At 36.6% G+C, this 20,973-nt stretch overlaps 1 protein-coding gene and 1 long non-coding RNA gene across 4 annotated transcripts in view; both read left to right on the top strand.

Annotated features, from left to right (window-relative positions):
• Positions 1–20,973, top strand: part of LOC143219076 (semaphorin-1A) — a 649,895-nt gene that overhangs the window by 554,577 nt on the left and 74,345 nt on the right. The window lies entirely within an intron of this gene.
• Positions 3–18,809, top strand: LOC143219084 (uncharacterized). Its single transcript, XR_013011238.1, has 2 exons — positions 3–12,193; positions 15,950–18,809. It is a non-coding gene; the product is annotated as an uncharacterized LOC143219084 (long non-coding RNA).

The following is a 20,973-nucleotide window of genomic DNA, read 5'->3' on the forward strand; positions in this document are numbered from 1 at the left end:
GTTATCTTTAGAGCCTCTTTTTTACCTTTCTTTCGGCCCTCTCCTACAAAAACGAGAGAAAAGAGAAATAAACGGACCAAGGATGTATAAAAAGTCTGGTCGAGAACTGCGACGTCTCGTGCGGGGATAGAACGAGTAACATTTACGAGGAATACCTAAATATTATCATCGAAAATAAATATGCAAATCAGCAGCTGTCCAAGAAGAGAGAGGTCGAACTATTTTAGGGTTGCCGTGAGACGATACGATCGTCTTGCGTAACAATTTCGCTCGGTTTCACGATCCCGGGCAACGATAAGGAAATTCCTTTTTATGCATAAAAGGGGCCACGTTTCAAAGGAGTTTGTTCTTCCGGGAATTCAGTAGCCCGTGGAAAAGCGGTGGGATAGTTCCTTTCGGTTTTCAGAGGAATCAGCATGTGTTATCTTTCAAATCGTTGCAGGATTCAAGAGATAATTCGTGTCTTTCTATTAACGAGCCACATATCTTCGATAAAATAAAAGAAATCAATTTTTCACTTACGAGGAGAGATCACATTGGTGGGATCGTCGATTTTAATTATACTTTTTCTGGTTAATTTAGAGCAAAAATAAGCAGACCTATGTGCGAACGTTTTTGACAATACCTAATTATTTATAAAGATAATTGACATTTAATTTTATGATATCCAGAAAATATCTTGATACACTTCATTTATTAATTAATAAAATGAGTCGTAAATTATTTTAACTCGAGAATGAAAATTGTTTATTTTTCCTCGCGTATGTAAATGTGAGCTCTGAGGTTTCGTAATACCTAACTTGTAGAAGATATAATGCCATGATCACAGTGTAAAATTGTTTTAATATGACACCTCACTACTAAAGGGATAGTATAGTGATTCATTTAAGAACAATATATTTTTTTTACTGTAAGTGCCATCGTAAAATTTTCACGATTTCAGGCAATATCCATTAAAGTCTACTTTTATTGGAAAACGCTTTAAAAGTTTATCCATCCCCTACTGCACCTTCATACTCTTTACCTGTAATTACACCAAGGGCATTAAATAAAGTTTGAGCTAGTTTGAATACAAACTTATTGTTTAAATTTCCTGATAAGGATACTATGTTAGAAATACTTAATGTAATTGGTATCTTGTCGATTGTATTTTCTAAAAATCCCTTAAGATACCTCGAAGTAGGCACACTATGCCATCGCAAACTCTTTTAAACATGATGCATCCTTAAAAGGCTCTAGAACATGATACGTATTTTATTATCTGTGTTATTCTTTTATTATAAAACTATAAAATCTTTTATTATCGCATTTACTATGCACTTTGAACAGATAACCGACATTGAAACTGTTACAAGAAATCACAATTCTGGCGATTGCATTAACTTGAAACAGTAATTATGAAAAATGTAGTATTTCTTATGAACTTTTCACGGTATATAAAATTGGAAAAAGAACGATTTTTACTTTATTTTCGTATCTGTTGTAGCAATGGGTGTAACGAAAGGGCAAGGTTTGAAATCGATAAAATAGATCGATCAAAACATAGTTTGTTGAATTCTCGTACACTGTGCGCGTTCAATTTGTGCAAAACGGAAATTTTTCTAAACAATAATTCCATCCAGTCGGTATTTGTTATTCTATACTTGAACAATGCGCTCTGTGGTTCAGTAGAATGTCCTCAAAACTAGTCCACAAATTTCTGCGAGACTCTCGTGGTCGGTTTGCATCGGTGGCGATCAAAAAAGTGATCTAGTCGGGTCAAAGTTGGCGTCCGTTTTGGCGGAGGAGTCGGATCTGTATCGAGAACCCCGGCACAGCAAGCTGTCCGTAGCAGATCGCTGGGCAAACGTTTTTCAAGAATGTTGTTATCACATTCGGAAACGCGTACATGTCGAGGTCGCCACGGTACGGGCAGGTTTGACAGGCCTTGGCGTGGCTTTGATGAAGTAAAGAGCTGCTTTCGAGTGACCGGGATCGCTCTCGATGCACGGATGCACGGGATGCACGGTGCCCGGGCCAACATAACTCGTGTTGACCGAGTCACGAACACTTCTGGGCCCCTTTACGCGTCCGGACGATGGATGCACACATTGTATACATCGACGGCCCCTTCGCGAATTTGATAAACACGCCGGGGACGTCATCGCGCGTCATCGCGAATTTCGTGCACACGGCACACACCGGACGCGCTAAATGGGGTGGTCGCAGATCTGACAACACGTCGTCGCGGTGACATGCTTTTTAACGTGTTCTCGACCGACCATGGCCGTGTCCGATGCTTTGCTTAATAGGGCAGTCTCAATTGCAGGGTAAAATTTTGAAGAAAAAATATTTCGGATACAGGGTCTTCCATTGAGAAGTGCCATTTTAAATGATTTAAAAACGCTGGTTTTTTTACAATTTTCACTAACCATGTGTTAAAGAGTGACAACTCTAATCTTTGGTTGATTACTTTGAAAATGGAAAAGTAAATTTACAATCTAAACTAATAATTATACAGAGTAGGCTAAATGAAGTGTTAGAATTGGACATTCGATGTTACAAAAGCAAGTCTTAACTCTATTTTTTAGATTCATTTTTGTTTTATGCAAATTGCTCATGGCATACTGAATAACGTTTAATGGGAACATCGTTTTTATGTAGGCTTTTAGTTTTAAGAAATGTTTGGAAAGTATCATAAACACGAAGATAAATCTAATTTTGGTTAAGAATTATTTTATTAAATAGGAGATAGGATATTTATAATAATATCTTTAATTCAAGTCTTCTACAAATATCATTTTGAATATTTAGTAACATTAATGGAATGTTATGTAAGTACATATAACTTCATTAAGGAAAATCATCTTCTCATCGTCAAGTAAACAGCTAAATTAATATACTTGTGAACGAATTCAAATTACCTGCTCCTAAATGTACTTGGAAATGAACTTCATTTCGTACGATCCTGTTGAATGAAGCAATTCGAAAGTTTGAAATATCCACCCCAGGAGATCTTTATTTTTCGTATTACCGTGAATGTTTAAGAAACTATATGATACAGATAAAAAATTGAATTAAAAGTTCCAGCATTTTTTATGATTTGTAAAATCGTACAATCTCTAAGAAAAGTTTTTGTTCAAAATTTAGCCCCACCATACACATAACTTTTTGAAAGGTTATTTTTTCACGATGTAGATAGTATTAAAAGTTACTAAAACTTTTAATTTAACTTTGGTCCTGTATTTCATATACTTCCCTAAATATTTACGGTAATATGAAAAGACAAGATTTCCGCAGGAAGGTGCATAGTCCCTTTAGGACCACTTTTCAACAGAAAAAAAATTTTCCGATATTTCCATCGCGTAAGGTACATTTGTGAAAAGTTCCAAACTTTTTTTAATTTACGATTCACCGAACTTCCCCTGTCAGCCGTCGAGCCAAAAAGTTATTGCATATCAAATCATCAGTCTTTCTGTTCCGTTTAATTAAAAAAGTAAGTGGGATATCCTCTGTGATTTCGAACAAAACAGATTTCAAGTCTTTGCTGGATCACTCTTTCAAATGACCGGTTTCACATTTTTTCTAATTATTGAAATTGAACCGATGCTTCGAGCAGAAATGATTAAATTAATATCTTCTTTCAAGCGCATATTGTTATACAAAGTTACGTAAATTCAATATTATGATTTTTATAAAATAAAGTGTACCAGTCACATTTTGTGCTCTGTACGGTTAGCTTTATTAATTCTCTGTATTTTTACATTTACAATTTCATCTTCCACCAGAGTAATTTGAGTATTTTTCGATAAAGGTTTATCCTGTGTTATTCTACGTATATTTGCTCAAACGAATTATTCGATGTAGATTATGTTATCACAAATGCTACGTAATAATGTAATCAGAAATATTGATACTGATAATACAATAATAGCGTTGTTACAATTTTGATAATACGATCTTCACATTAGCTGCGTAAACTAAATTACTAAAACCGGAACCTTGCACATTGTGTTTATAAACTATTGGAGAGCTTATTCGTCAAAAATTTGAATAAAAAAAGTGCAACATATCAAACGTAATGACGAGACAGCGGATCTTTATGCAAAAGAAAAGTTTTCTACCTGATTTTCAACCAACTGTTGCAAAGTAGCAAAGGAATTTATTTTCTCTCTTAATATACATATACATATAATGTGTTGAAAATAATATAACAGTATTTTTAAATTCGTCTAACGTTCTTAATGTTTTAAATTACACCCACTTAATTTTTTTATAAATGCATGAAATGCGCCGTCTAGTAATGACACAATTTTGAAAAATTTTACTGACCGAGTTTGTGAGATTGTTAACGATATGCATTTCAAAAGAGTCTCGATGTATTTAGGACTCGCGTATAAAATGACAATAAAACTTTTAAAGTTGTTATAAGTCTTAAATTTTGAAAAGACTTTATGAATGTTTAAAAATTTCCATATCAATCGATATTTTCAGTAAATTTGATAATGCAAATTTCGCAAATATTAACAGCGATACTGTATTATTTATGTCCCCCGATAATTTCATGCAAACTGAGAGCACACGATAAGCGTAAACAGATATAAAAGAGACACTTAGCGTTCCGTCATCAATATTCATTTCGAGAGTAGTATTAACGAATTGTAGTCAGACCCGCAGTGACTCGTACTCTGTCGCAGATCTGCTCAACCGATATTAAAATTCTAGTTTCTCGGAAACGAAATCCCATGGAAAAAACAGCATCCTGTCTTTTCGATTAACTTTTTATCACCTTCTTCCGGATTCTGTCGTCAACGCAACGGACACTCTGTATATGTATAAGCCACACACGTCACGAACCTGAAGAATTTCGACTCTCGGCACGTACTTTACGTGGAATTCATTAAAGTTAAATTAGGAATCGGCGGCAGCTCTGCGTTGTTTCTAACGTATATTAGTCAAGCTTGTTTACAAAGAGTTCTTCTATCAAGCAGAAGTAACAATGATTCTTTATCATGTTTCGATGATGCGTTCTGCACGCGAGGAACTAGCAAAAGGATTCGACAACACGTGTGATTGCTGCGTGTGTTTCTTTCGAGAAATTGCTTCCGGTGAAATCGATACCTGAAGCTGAAAAGGGTAAAAGCGTGTCGTTTCGACAGAAAATTGCGCGGAAAACGACGCGGGGATATGTAGAGAGCTGTGACGCGGTTTCAGCTCGTTTGTCACGCGTTATGTCGAACCATTTATTTAATATATTGCACATTACGCGCTGCATGAACGTGGCGTATTAGCAAGCCTGATTTATGTTAAACGAAGATTATCCTTATCGTTCGTAATAAATACTGCGCTTTGACGCGGTGTATATTTTCAGATCCCTAACTATTTGTTTACAATATAATCATGAGCATGGTCGCGTTTAAAAGCGACGAGTTTAGCTAGAACGTTCTCCAATCAAGCGAAATCGTGATTTATTGCCGGTGACGCGACTCGTTTTTTGATACGTGAGGCTCGAATGTTTTATATTTTGATAAATCACGGTGACGAATTTATCGGTTAGTAATATCACTCGTTTGAGAACGGTGGGAAACCTTGCTTGTGGAATAAGTTGATTGGCAATAAATGTGAAAATATACAGAATGTTCCGCATACCGTGGACAACCGATTGGGAAGTAATTTTATATGCAAAAGTCAGTCGAAAAGAAAGAATAACGTTTTTTGGTTTGACGCCTCGTTTTCAAGATAGACGAGTTTCAAGATCAAGAAGTAGAATTGGTAGACAGAGTCGCCTGATGAGGGGAGTCACGTGACGTTGTGACGCATGCACGAGAGACGGAACGCATCACGTGACCGAGCCGCGGCGGCGAAGGGGAAGGTAGAGTGGGGACACAAGTCTTAATCTTCTGATGCTTCCCGAGCAAAATCAAAAAATATAAAATCCCGGGCGGATTTTATATTTATAACCAAAATGAATAGGTCAAGTGCAAGATGAAGAAGACATTAAACTAATTGAAGAAAGTTGTTAAAATATATTTACATTCAACTTCGATTTCTTAGAATTGACATGGACAATTTTGAATTATGAAAAATTCGTAATGTACTTGTAGTTACATTGATTATAATCTTTCACAATTGCGCTTGGTTGCTATTACCAAAATTTTTCCATACAGTTAATATTATTATACTTTTCCTAATCGTCTACATACACTATAAATACTTAATAAAACTTGTACTACAATAATTAGAATACTCTTTGTTTTCACCTTTCTTTCTACTAGTATTTGTACTTTTGATCATAGCTACAGCCTGAAAGTCATTACAATTGCAAATACCATTGTCACCAAGAAACGCATAATTTCAGCCATATGTATTATCAACGTCACGATAATATGTTTTCGGTGCTGCGAAAACTGTCTAGGTCACGATCTATCGTTACTTTGTCTGAACTAATTTGCATAATTTCCCTCGCCTTAGAAGTTCATTGTAATATTCTCCGCAAACTTGCATCGTATATTCAGAGACAATAAACATAAATTAACCTTGTGTACTAAATTTAAAGTGAATATCATAAAGATATAGTGAATATTGAATTTTCTCAATTAAACCACACGCAGATACAAATATCAAACAATACTTTTTTTCTGTACAAGTTAATTCTTCTCGTGGTAGAAAATTAGACTCCGGATTTTATGGCAAAAATGGGTAAGTGCAATTTAAAACAGTGACAAAATTAGAATACTTCAAGAGTATTAATATATTATTTGCACTATATTGAAATTATTAGTGGAAAATAAACATTCATATTTAGCCTCTGTGTCTTGCAAATCGATGCACAATCTTTTTATTTTGCATAAACATCCGGAGTCTATTGGTGATCAAATTCTTCAGTGATTACTGTGTGTGTAGGTGTATATGCAAACAATCGTGATAGTTTTCAATGTAGATATGCTTGTATGATATGCTTAGTATGAAGATGAGGGCATGATTGACGATAATGACGTCAGCAGCCTTTGTAACTGACACATCATGACAAACAACAACCGATTGTTGTGATATTAATTGCTTGTCTAGTAATGGAGCATTATGCCTGTTGCCGATGCATGAATGTTTCTCTAATCTTTTATAGTATTGTATAATAAGGAACATATGTGTACGCACATGCGAACGTGTCGACCATTTTGCACAATACGTGACGTCAGTGAGACTTGAATAACAATAGAGAAATATGCGGAAGCGCATCTGCAGTCGCGTCGTTTGCTGAATATCGATACTTTGCTTGAATTAGAATAGCTTTAGAATACTACACTTGTACACTACAATTAAACTATTTATGTGTTAGCTTGTTTTATCGGTTTACCATCAAGGCCTGTTATTTGTGGATACTATACTATATTCCTTTTCCTTTCATCGATGCAATAAATAAAAATAAAAACAATTTACATTAAAATCTTTAGAAAAAATCAATGATACAAAAATGTTGGTACCTGGTTTAATTTGGATTAATTGGATTTACGACTTCAATTATTACAATTTATTACATATACATATACATATATATATATATATATGTATATATATATATATATAATTATACTATTATTATATGATATATTATATAATCATTATAATTATAACTAATTAGTATACCAAGAGTAAACTTAAAAACCTCTCTCTACGTAATAGCAAACGAAATTATTAGATTACGTTACTGGGGGGCGGCTTGGTTCACGATTGTAATTTCTATTGATTTATTAAAAAATCCTTAGTCATGAAACACAGACATTTACACAGAACTGAATATTTACTTGAAAAATTACAATATAATTCCAGTAGATAATGCAATAATTTCTAGATAGAAAAGTAAACGAAAGTTGCAAGTGTAGATTTTCTATTGACCTTACTAAACTCGTAATCATATTGATATCAGTATTATCTCTATAAATTAATAACTAGAGTGAATTGGTAACAGTATACATAAAATTGACAGGTAATCACAATCAACAGTAATATAATATTAACTGCGGAAGCCACAAGTTCATTAGATTGATGCAACAAATTCAGTAGGATTGTCAATGTACATATGTTTATCCGATCCCGTTTTGGTACAAAATGGTCTTGATAACCGGATCGCATAACCGTTTATTCATTCGTACAATATATGTTGTTGTTTATTGTACAATGAATAATTATAACGTTCGGATAATACACAATTTTTATATAGTGTATAGAAAACGCGTCACGTGACCGGGCCGCGTCGGAAGGGGAAGGTAGAGTGGGGACACAAATCTTAATCTGTCGACTGTAAATTAAAGTAAATGTATTTAATACATAAATACATAATACATAATACATAATACATAAATGTATTAAAGTAAATTAAAGTAAATTTCAAGCAAATGATCCCCACATTTCGTAATTGCGTCTGCAAAACTAACTAAATCTGTTTAACCTATAACATCATTTCAAAGAGGATGATTTACTTTATGGTCCTGGAATGGCTCAACTCTTCAAATCGATTTTTTAACTGTAACTACGTTGAAACTTCATCAAAAACTTTCGACGCGTTTTTCTTGAAGACAAGTCTTTTAAATCGCGCCGCGCAGGATAACTCGGGAACTATTTAATCGACGGATTAATTAAGGACCAAACTGATTTCTGTCGTTGTCTAGTTTTACTTTGTATGCATCTCGAAGTTTATTTTCCATTTGTGTTTTCGACGAGAACACAAAATCAATTATTCTGTCAAGAGAAAAAAAAAGTTCATTTTTCTGTCAAACCCTAAAAACATTTTCAATTTTTCATGTTTTTTAGAGATAGGTGTAATCTCAGTGTAAACTATCCAACTTTAAGAGAATTTATCATTTCTCGCTGTCAGTTGATTGTGACAGATGCCGCACTGCACGCCGGCAATGGCTACATAGCTGGAGGAATAGGTTGACACGATTCTACACTGCCCAATAAATGTTAGAGAAATTCTCTACAATATTTTTATATACCATAGTATATGCAATCAATATACGCAGCTAGGTGCTCGATTCGCAATGTGTATTACAAGTAAAAAGACCCCGAATGAATACAAACACAAACTGAAAAGAAATCGGAAATAAATGTAGGCAACAGCTTGAATAAAAAGTGTGTATGTAGTATTGCGTGATGGTGAATGAATAACTCCATTTAATTATTCGTGATTCGCTACGAAGGTATTCATTATAGAAACATTTTCAATACCAATAAAATGAAAAGGTTACCTTTGTGCTTTGCTCATGTTCGTTTACTTCGCAACAAGCCTTCTACAACACCGTGAATATTGTAGGAAAATTCGCTTTTACATCTGTAGGAACACACTTATGACAGTGGTAACTCCTGAGCTCATTTGAAGTAACATTTTCCTTCGCAAAAATGTTAATAGTTAATGTCAAAGTTACTTCAAATAACCTAAGGATTTCCTTACTTGTAATTTCTGATATGGATGGAAATCCGTGGAAAGCGGTGATAATATTTCCGTAATGTCCATCCTCAATACCTCTTGATCCCCTGAAAATAAAATAAATACAGTTACAAATACCTGAGAGAGGAAATTCACCTGTCTCAAATCAGTTTTAACCGGCACGCTCGTGTAAACTAACGGCTTTCATGGAAATGATATATGTACATACAGGCTTAAAAAAATTCGCTGGATTTATTCGATTCACGCTTTTAAACGCAGAAAACGCGGTTACGATGCCGCAGTTTTAAATTCCATTTAGAAAGTAAATTATTTCGGTGCTAATGAAGTTATTCACGGTCAACAATCACAAATTCACGCATGGACAATCTAGAAAACCCGCGGGGAAAAATGGTTTTGTACGGAACACCGGGGAATTTTTCAGCGGAACATGTCGTGTCAGCGTTACGCAAAATCCGTAAACCTAGGAAACGCGAAGGTTTCGGGAACGAATTGAATTTTCACATTGTTTGTTAACTTGCGATAAACATGTGTGATCAAAGGTTCCTTGCTTATATTATTTTCACACCTCAATCTTTTGACGGCTGTCAATATTAACCCAAGAAGATTTATTAGTTTCAGTTCACTGTTCATGTACAAGTACATTAACGAAAACAGTGTGTTGCAGATGGGAGTTATTTGGAATAATTTCGCAACGAAGTGTTGTATGTATTTTTAAAATGACTCAAAAATTACAAATTTTCTTTCTGAATTAATCAATTACACATATTTGATGAATCTTTTCCTTTACAACAATTGCTTAAAATTTGATCTACCATTTTTTTTTGGTCGTTTTATAGAACAAAAAGGCCTTCACCACCAACAAAGGCCTGTACCTCATATTATGAGTCAATAAATTGACTAGAAAAAATCGTAGATCAAGTTTTAAGCATTCGTTGTAAAGGGGAAGCTTCCGCCTTTAAATCTGTGGTAGTTTCAGTTACGAGAAAAATGTTTCAATGTTCTTACAGACGTTTTAATCTGTAACATTTTGGACGAAAAACAATGTCTTCAGTTTCAGTCGCTGTATCATGCAAAATATCTCAGATAAAAAAGAACGATGCATGGCAAATACCTAGACGGTTTTTTTAGCGAAATGATCACAGGTCACGTATCAACAACTTCTTGAAAATAGGGAATTTAGTGTTCAAATACTTTATGCATCTACCGAACGTTTTCTTCCACGCTTGAAATAAAATTCACAATTTTTATTCATGGAATTGCAAGACTTTAATTGAATAACACGTGTTTCTGGCGTTTAACTAGGCTAGTGAAAATGGATTAAATTCACGCCTAAAGTTAGAATACTGCTTAATAATCAAAGAACGTAATCGATCAAGATTAGCAGCGGAAGCCGTTGACGGGAATTATTCGCAACAAGAATAATTTTTCACTGTTCCGTAACGAAAATGAAACAGCCAGTCGCCGATAAACAGATATCGTTTCGCTGTAATTGCGTTATCGTTTTCTTTCGTTTTGGTCGGCCGGTTATCGTGTATATCTTGTTTACAAGTAATACATCTTAATTTTCGCATTTAACTAGTGCGATAGGTGCAACCCCGTGCATAAAGCGTTCGCGTGACTAAATCGCATCTTATATGACCTACTCCAGAAAAAGAAAAGATACCGGGTCCGGTATAATTCAGATGAACGACAGAGAAATATGTAGATCGACGACGCCACGCCGTTGTATCATCGGCGCCACGATAGATCGTTGCACGGGATTTTTTCTCGCATCAACCCGATAACCGAACATTTCCTGCAGCTATCAGTTTTGCATTAATTCCGCGTTAGCTGTCGCTTTCAGTGTATCGGCCGCTGAAAAATTTGTATCGTTTGCGAATGGGGCGAGTGAAATTTGTAGGGTCTATCTCTCCGTGATTTTCTACGGTTTTTGTTCCATTATGTGCTATCACGTAGCATACAATGTCCCGATAGTAGATGTCGGAACAAGATAAATTTTGTGCTCTAAAAATTATTCTAATCCTTTCGCCAATCTATAACTTTAATTCTATAGAGTTCACTTCTGGTAATGCATTTTATCGAAATAGCTGTTGCAATTTAATTTACTTGCAGTCGTAGAAACTTTACATAGCATTACATAATACTGAAGTGAATTATATCAACATAGATTCAACCAGATTTAGTAATAATCTGATGAAAGGTTGAAATTAATGTTTTGCCACGATGAAATTTAAATATTGTTAAAGAAATGATTCAATATATTATGCCACTGTGAACCTCGAGCGAAAATATCGAATGCGATAGTATCAGTAGTATGAATGTCATGTTTAAACCACGCGGTTTAAAGCATTAATAAATAAATAAATGTTCTGATGATTCTGAAAATAGCTAATTTCCTCGCACGTTTCATAGACATCACTCAATACAAATTCTGTAGACGACACATTAACGTCCGAGTAACATAATAATCGGATTTCGATAAATCGCGGCGTTCTCCGTCTCACATCAGATGTAGCCATTAAAATTAAGTGGGCAAGACACTTGTTAAAAATTACTTTTGGTCCAGTCGCATAAACATCCATACATCGAAAAGCCAATCAGCGAAGTTAATTTCGGTTGATATCGAATTATAACGAATGGTTTCAATTAGGAGCGAATAAACAAATAGCAGCGAAAATGGCGATTCAGATCATTCCGCATTCTCATTGGTAGACTCTTGACCGTTAAATCGGTAAAATAAATGAACGCGAAAGCGTCGACGGATTTATCGTTGATATAAGGACCAGTTAGTTTGCCACAGCATCCGGCCGCCACCAATGCTTAAGGATAGGGCGACGGACATCGGCAGCACCGGTCCGATTTCTCTCCGAAATTTTTCCTCGCGCCGGGCCGCAGCCGTCAGGTCATAAACTCTCGACGGGGGTCGCGGCTGCCTGCTGTGCGTAGCACAAAAAAAAAGGTTTTTATGTGCTCTACAACTCCTTAGGTAAACTATCGGTAGGTCTCCTTTATAACATCATGGAAGACGGAAGCGTTCCTACCGCTTGGTGAATTCTTCTTACATAATGATTTAAAATAATTGCTAAAAAATATATTAGAGACATATCTTTGTTCTGCAAATTTTCCACCGGATCTAGTGTGAAAAAATGTTTAAATATATGGTCGTATTCTACGATTCTTGCTCTTTGAAATACCGTTCTTTTTTCATTGTTCGTAACAACTTGTTGCCATCATTCAGGTTACCTGTCAATTCCCGTATCTCAATGACTAATTAGCAACATGTGTTTTCGATATACAAGTAAAATTACTTGCTTATTTAAAATGCGCCATAACTCTTTCCTTCCAACCTAATACACATATGATATCAAAAATTATTTCGGATACACCGGAAAATAATAAAACGTTCATTTTAGGGAAACCAATAGTGTCATTTCGCCCACTACGATACTTTGCAACTGTACGCATCATGTAAAAATTTCATACGACACACATGTGATGTGAAATACTCCAGTAACTACAAACAGCTGTTAGGTTTGAATTGTTTGTTGTTTCGGGTGAATAAAATTGCTGAATATTCTTTAGACATTACACCTTCCACGTAGTGAAAAACATTTTCAATTTGTTTATGTCCAACAAGTAGTCCAATACACTGCCCCGTAAGTACGAGCGATGGGGGGGAACAGCGCAGTGGGTTCAGATATAATAAACCGCTACCGCCCACTACTACGCGATTGTAGGGACTGGCAAGGCGCCATCTCGTATGGGTCCGAACTGTTGACATTGTATTGATGCGAGCCTGAGAAGAAGGTTCCCAGGCAGGACGTATCTAGGTACGAACGCGCGGCCGATTGGATCAGAGTGGAGGAGGCAGACCTCGTTTCACACGCACTTTCGGCTGTCGTCGAAATATTGGCTACAGCGGCCACACATACTACGTAGCGTCCAACGTCAAAGTCAAAACATTGGGGCTATAGGCGCGGGGCTGTGGTGGGGATGATAGCAAGACTTAGCGATAGGCTCGCTTTGTTTATGTGCCGTTCCCGGGGCTGTTCTCTATGGAGAGGTGTATCACAGTTCATTACTATTGAGTTGGAAGTCGGCACTTTCTCGGGCAACATGTGTTGACTGTAAAATAATTTGTAGGCGCCCCGACTTCTCCGGAGGAAAATAAATGTAAAAATGCTACATACAGCGACTCCCACTAATATTCGGACGCTTAAAAAAAGACGATGACTTTTTAAATATTCTACTATACGATTTCAACTTTTTTGTGAAGCTATAGAGCAATTAGTTTACTACAGGATGGGAAAAGAAATTTTTTAAAAAATTGCAATTGATCGGAATTGTAGAAAAAATACTAAAAGTTGCATTTTACAATTTTTTTATGTGGGCCTATATTGAAAATTTAAAAAGTACGTTTTGTAGGTCTGTGTCAATTGTGAAAGTTTCATCGAAATCGGTTAAAATTCGTGAAAAATTGAAATTTTCAACATCTTTGAACGTTTGCAGCTTATTGCAACATCGACTGATTTTGAAGGAATTTTCAGAATTGACACAGATCTACAAAACCTATGTTTTAAATTTTCAATATAGGCCCACGTAAAAAAGAAAAAATTTCCTTTCGCGTCCTGTAGTAAACTAATTGATCTGACTTTCTAAAAAAGCTCAAATCATATAGTCCAATATTTGAAAAGTTATCGTCTTTTTTGGAGTGTCCAAATATTAGTGGGAGTCATTGTATGTAGTCTTCGAGAATACACGTAGAGGGGAGTATGCACAGGAAAGTAGTAAGTAAATTGTTCATTTTACACTGCGACACTTTGCAACTTGATTGACCTTGTACACACCGTTTAAAAATTTCATACGGTACACATGGAATGTGAAACACTCCAATAACTACAAACAGCTGCACATAGAAGGTGTTCTCCTGTTCGTCCGTTACCTTAAGTTCATAAATTTTATTACAGGTAAAGACAGGTATAAATGAGGGTAGCGTAAAAATAAGTTTCGTTGACGAGCATAAATTACTTCATGACCACCGTCCGACAAAAGCACGAAGGAAAACACGTGGCCAACACGTGTTGGAAGGGACTTCCACATTCTAAATTATAATGTACCAGCTCAAAAATCACACCAATAGATTGCAACGTTGCCCGAAAAGGCGTGTTGTGTTGCTCGCGGATTTGTTTATGTTCTGACTAGTTCAAAACACTGCCCCGTACGAATGATAGCGGGACAGCTGTGGGCTAAGATATGAAAACCGCTACCCGCGAGTTTAATTTTTTTGAAAAGTTAGTACAATTAATTGACAACATGACGTGAAAAAGATTTGTAGAAAATTGCAATTGGTCGGAATTGCAGAGGAAATACTAACAGTTGTATTTCGCAATTTTTTTGGGGTGGCCCTTTATTAAAAATTTCAAGAGCACGTTGTGTGGATCTACAGGGTGTTTCACGCTATTCCTGGCCAGCGTTTTTCTTTCAAATTATTAGAAAAACATGAAAGAGGAAAAAGTAGTACATACTGTTTTTTATACGCACAACGCAACGACATATGTAATTATTCTGTGTTTATAATATTTTGTTAGATACGAAGGTGACCTTCAATTTTTTTAAATAGAATGCTTTATTATTTCTTATGTCACATGAGAGCGCGTGTCTAGTCGAATTCATTCGTATACTGTGCAGTGACCCTCAAGGTCATGCAAGGTCAGAAACGAAAGAAGCATTTTGAAATACTTGCAAACACATTGGTATTAAATATTCAAAATGCTTTTTTCGTTTCCGAGCTTGCATGACCTTGAGGGTCGCTGTACAATATACGGATTTACGTCTAACAAAATATCATAAACACAAAAAAATTACATATGTCGTTCCATTGCGTATAAAAAACAGTATGTACTACTTTTTCCTCTTTCATGTTTTTCTAATAATTTGCAAGAGAAACGCTGGCCAGGAATAGATCCACACAACGTGCTCTTCAAATTTTCAATAAAGAGCCACCCCAAAAAAATTGCGAAATACAACTGTTAGTATTTCCTCTGCAATTCCGACCAATTGCATTTTCCACAAATCTTTTTCCACGTCGTGTAATCAATTAATAATTGTACTAACTTTTCAAAAAAATCAAACTCTTTGTTATAACGTTTAAATTTCTTAACAACGTATTCGCCACCTATTGACACGACAAACTCTGACAAGTTCTAGTCAATAGCTTTTTAAATAAATACAGCATGTTATATTCTGCCTATGCCACGCCGGAGCGGCGCCGGAAAGATTTCGGAGAGCTTGGAATTTCTCCGGCGACGGATCGGCGACGGACCAGCTCTAGGATAGGCATCTCCTGAGGTGTAGAGGGGAGTAAAAGATTCAGGGAACCCCTGGGGTTTGTCCGCGAACCCCTGGGGTAAGACACGATCCCCAGCGCTTGGCCTTTGTGCGAGCCTCACGAATTACGACCAGCCCACCGGACACCAAACTAAATGGTCCAACATGTCCGCGCGCCGGAGACGATGCAAACTAAAGGGTCCTTTAATCGGCGCACGTCACAAACCCGTGGCCATTCAAAGGCACGAACACGTTGGGAGAAAACATTATCCTCGCGAAATACAAATAAACACTACCCGATGAACGATTAGGAACTGCAAGAATATATGCTGAACATGTGAACGAGCTATGAATTTTATTTTATACCATAAAATATTTTATTTTATAATACGTTCTTAAAATGGTTTCTATATTATTTATTTTACGAATATCCAATTTTTCATTGAATCATTAATCAAACATAATCAACAACTCGTAACGTTATTTATAGAATTATGCAATCCCCGATATTAACCTATTCGGGGATACTGGCACATATACATATGTGCGTTTATTTTCTTTTTATTTTAAAAATTTGTTGAATAACAACAGAATCACTACAGGATTTCTCAACGATAAAAACAAAAATTTGAATTCTCTCTACTTCAGAAAACTCGTCCCCGAAGGAAGTTGATGAAAGTAATATCTACAACGGAACATTTACGAGCTCACTTGTTTATTTTAATATTTGGAATATTAAAACGGAACCCGTCGTGACAAATAGCTTCGAAGGTAGAATTAGCCTGAACTTAATCTTGCCCGGACTCCATCAACTCCGTGCAAGTAGGATTTTCGCGAACAAGAGCCACCTTCGAGGCTTGCGAATCGGGCGGTAAGTCACGCGACATCTAAAGCCATAAAAGAGCGAGCACGAGGCTTTATGCGAGTAAAGTACGTGAACTGGTTCTAATCGTGTAGGAATCGGGTAGCAGAGGTAATTGTGACAGTAGCTCACTCACCGATTACCCCATAGCGAGACTGTAGCTCTTTCGGGGCGTGGCTTTAATAATACGTGACTGTTGGAACTTGGCCCACTGCAATTGAATCATGTGAGTAGCAGCTTGGTCTGGCCTGGTCTACACTAGCATTGTAACATCAATAGCTTTCCATTGGCTAACTGCCTGAAAGTCCTGTCCCAATGAAACCTTGACCTAAGAATCCCCTAGGAGTTAGGTTGCCCGCACCTTTCGGTCCCAGTGAGTCTTCAATCTTAAAACGCCATTTTATATTTATCTAGGTTTCTGTCTTCTATAATCTAGATTAGCCCTAAAGCATCAATGACTGTTCTATCTCATCGGGTGACTCGCTGAACCCTTTATCACAATGTGATCTTAACCATGGATCTTCTAAAGGTTGCTATGTTTCAAGTTCCGAGCCTCTTTCAATCCCTTTGGTTTCTCTTTTCGGTTACTGGTCATCCGATGACAGTCTCAACAATCTTGAAACATTAACCCTTAACCATCAATGAATGTTCTTTCTCATTCACTGGCTTGTTAAACCCTTTATTCCAATGAAATCCTAGCCACGGATCTTCTGAGCGCAACAATGTTTCAAGTCCCAAAGATCTTTGAAGCTCTTTGTTTTCTCTTTCTGGTTACTGACCATCTGATGGCTTCGTCTTACCAGTCTTATCCAAGTACGGAGTTTGCAAGCGACAACCCTCTTCGAGATTCACGAACCAGGCGGCGAGTCACGCGAACAGCCAAAACCATAAGAGAATGGGGGCACCGGTGCTGTGTGAGTGAAACTTGTAGAGAGACTCTAGCCGTGTTGAAATCGCGCAGCAGCGATATTCGTGACAGTACTTCATGTGCGGATTACCCCATCACGAGACTTTGACTCTTTTGGGGCGTGGTTTTACCGGTGAACGACTCTTGACACTTGGCTCCCCGAAATTGCTCATATGAGCTCGGCCAGACTTATATTTCATTTTTATCGCGTTCCCCGACATCGATGCTACAGTCGGCTCTGTAGCGAATGACGCGCAGGAATATGGATTTATTTCCCTATTGATGTTTAGTACAGATTAGTTCGCAATAAGGATACGCGAATGTATCTTTCAGTTAAGTGACGTAAACCTATGAAATATGTATATTTCTTAAATTTTCAATACAAGCCCGGAGAGAAGGTTGCGGAAATAACGTTCACTATATTTGTTGTCCAGTAACCTAATTCACATATCTTTTCTTAAAAAGCTCAAAACAAACTAGTGCAATTTGAGAAATGTTATTCAGTTCGAAAAGTTGTCCGAATATCAATGCGAGTGTCGGTAGACAAATCGATACGAAGAAATTTAGTAGGACAGAAAATGTTTTGATCCACGACTTACCTCGAACAAAATATTTGTCCGTGTATATCAAGCGTCGCGTGACACGGCTTTATTCTCGCGCCGTAGATATTTCTTTCTGTTTTATATATTTTTTCTATTTTCGTGGCACGTCAGCCTCCACCGATGTACACGACCGATCCATTTGTCCGGGAAATATCAATTCCGGTGCATCGATACAGAGAGCCAGCACGTAACCGGCGATGAAGTTGTATCTGCGACAGAAAAACGTGGCCGGAGAAGATATCCGAAGCAGGTTCTCCTCGTTATCGCGGGCTTGATGAATGACGCGAACAATGGGACCACATAAATCAAGTTCTGCGTGATCGCGTTAACGGAATCATAAATATTCACCTTGGTGTCCTTGATACGTTTTAATCGGCGCGGCGGTCTCGCGGTACGCGAAAAGGAAAGGGAAAAAGAAAGAAGCGAAAACGCGGCAGAAGGAGAAACACGCCGAAACAAATAACGAACTCGGTGATACGAGTAATGGAATACCGTCGTGTTCGAACTTATCATTTCTATGAAGGATAGCTGTACAGGCAACCATGACTGATGACTGGGTTATGCTTTTGTCGGAAGTTTGTAACGCCAGATATCAATTCATAACTTACAATTAGATGGAAATTGTAAAACAGAATTCTCTGTACATGGCACACTTATTATTGCTATATTATTGTCTTTATTGATCAATATTATTATTATTTACTGTTAATTCCAGCCTCAAGACCAAGGAATGGTTTGCAATTTCCAAATGGTTAACCCACACTCACCATTTTTCAAACACACAACTTATCCTGCCCCTCCTCTTTTATCCTCTTCCTGCTCTTCCCTTACTTTCTTTAACTTATACACTACTTTCTTCAGCCAGTCTATTTTCTTTACTCTCTTTCCTACCGCATAATACCTCCTCTAAAGTAGAGTTTCCTTCTTCAACGTACCCCTACTCCCTACCATTATCGCATCTACGCTCCCCCTATCCTCTAACCAATATATATTGTTCTACATTTCCGTATTTTGCCCTAGCAATTAACTTCTAACTATATTTCTCACCCCTTACAGCCTGGTACTCCGGCAACCTACACAGGGTGTTCCAAGAATGTTGCACTACGTTACACCATACATTTTTCATTGCCATACTTGCTTTTCTAACCCTGCCATTTATGTTCTCATGACCTGCACGGCGTATTATGAACAATGTTAGTAATCTCGTTTTAATCTCGACTTTTTAGTTTCAAAAGCGAAATTTACAAGTTTAATTGCTCGTCTTGACACTGTATTAAATATTCAACATTATGTTAATTTCAGACCAAGAGAAAAATTAAATTAGCAAAACGGGGGACGCGTGTAGGTTTATGAGAATCTTAAATCATTTTTAGTTAATGAACCGAGTGACATTTTTTTCAAATAGCATAGTTCAGAAAAGTCTTCAAGAGACCATGAATCTGCGTTTCTTTCAGTCTCCTTTTCACGAGTTTCTTAGGTCACCTATAGTTTGTTATGAATTGACCTATAACTTTTTTACGCTCATCAAAAGATAAAAAAGCTAATGTAGAAACGAGTGCAGAATCGTAAAATATTCTTTCCTTTCCAGTAAAGGAGAAGTACTCGAACAAAAAGGCATTTCGTATGACTTTATATTGACGGAGGGCAATTTTTTGCAAACCGATGATTAATATTATCATGATTGTTACTTGACGTGACAGGAAAGAAAATATTGTTCTGCAACTGGATTTTAAGTAAATGATCTTTAAAGATCTGGATTGTCATTTCATCGACTGTATTGATAAATGTAGTGAAGATGGCGCATATCGCATGCTGCATATTGTGTGAGACAATGTCTTTTGTATATTTTTCTAAAATTAAAGTTTTGTTAAAAATTGAAGGAAGTGAAGGGAGGGAAGTGAAGTAAAACAATTGGAACGAAAGAATTAGAACTACAATTCAAACTGGTTCCCAAACCAGGAAAAGAATTTGCAGATCAGAATCAGCGTTCAACAAAAAAAAAACGGAGAAAGGAATTCCAATTTAATTTTCGCGATATCAATATCACAGCATAAAATAGAAATCAAATTCCTGGAAACGAATTGCTGTGTCGTCGTTTCTTTGCGAACATTACTGTAAAAGTGGAATTAATTATCTACGGTTTAATTTATGCCTCGATATCGGTGTGCGACGCTTGATGACCAATGGGTGGCAAATATTTGATTAACGTTCAAGAGAGGAACAATGCGGACGCAATGTACGTGTGTCGATGTAGAAATTTCATATTCGTCGGTGAAATAAAATTTAACCGGTCTCTACGATAAAGAATAATCTATTTGACTGCGATTTATTGTTACACCTATGATAAAAACTTCTGATTACACAAATTAAAATATTGAATTCCATCCTGCTATCCCTCACAAATATATTCAAGAAAACAGATTAAAATTTAACTGGAAAAATGAACAAAAAAGTGCTTTTTCTCAAGGTACTGTTTGCACAATTGAAACCTAAAATCTGTCTTCGCAGATCTTTTTTTTATGTGTAAGCATTTTAAACCCTTCTAGGTTTATTTCGCCTTACAGGAATAATATAAGTGAATACACGTATACAGGGTGTCCCAAAATTCCTTCAACAGCCGGAAATGGGAGGTTCCTGAGATCATTTGAAGCAATATTTTCATTTGCAAAAATGTTATACGCGGTTTTGTTTACGAGTTATTAACGAAAAACACAGACCAATCACAGCGCGACCTAGACGCGAGTTGGCACAGTCGGCCAATAGACAGTTGGCGCGCCATGACTACTGTGCCAACTCGCGTCTAGGTCGCGCTCTGATTGGTCCGTGTTTTTCGTTAATAACTCCTAAACAA

The sequence above is a fragment of the Lasioglossum baleicum genome, unplaced genomic scaffold, assembly GCF_051020765.1.
Source record: "Lasioglossum baleicum unplaced genomic scaffold, iyLasBale1 scaffold0021, whole genome shotgun sequence".
NCBI classification, from domain to species: domain Eukaryota; kingdom Metazoa; phylum Arthropoda; class Insecta; order Hymenoptera; family Halictidae; genus Lasioglossum; species Lasioglossum baleicum.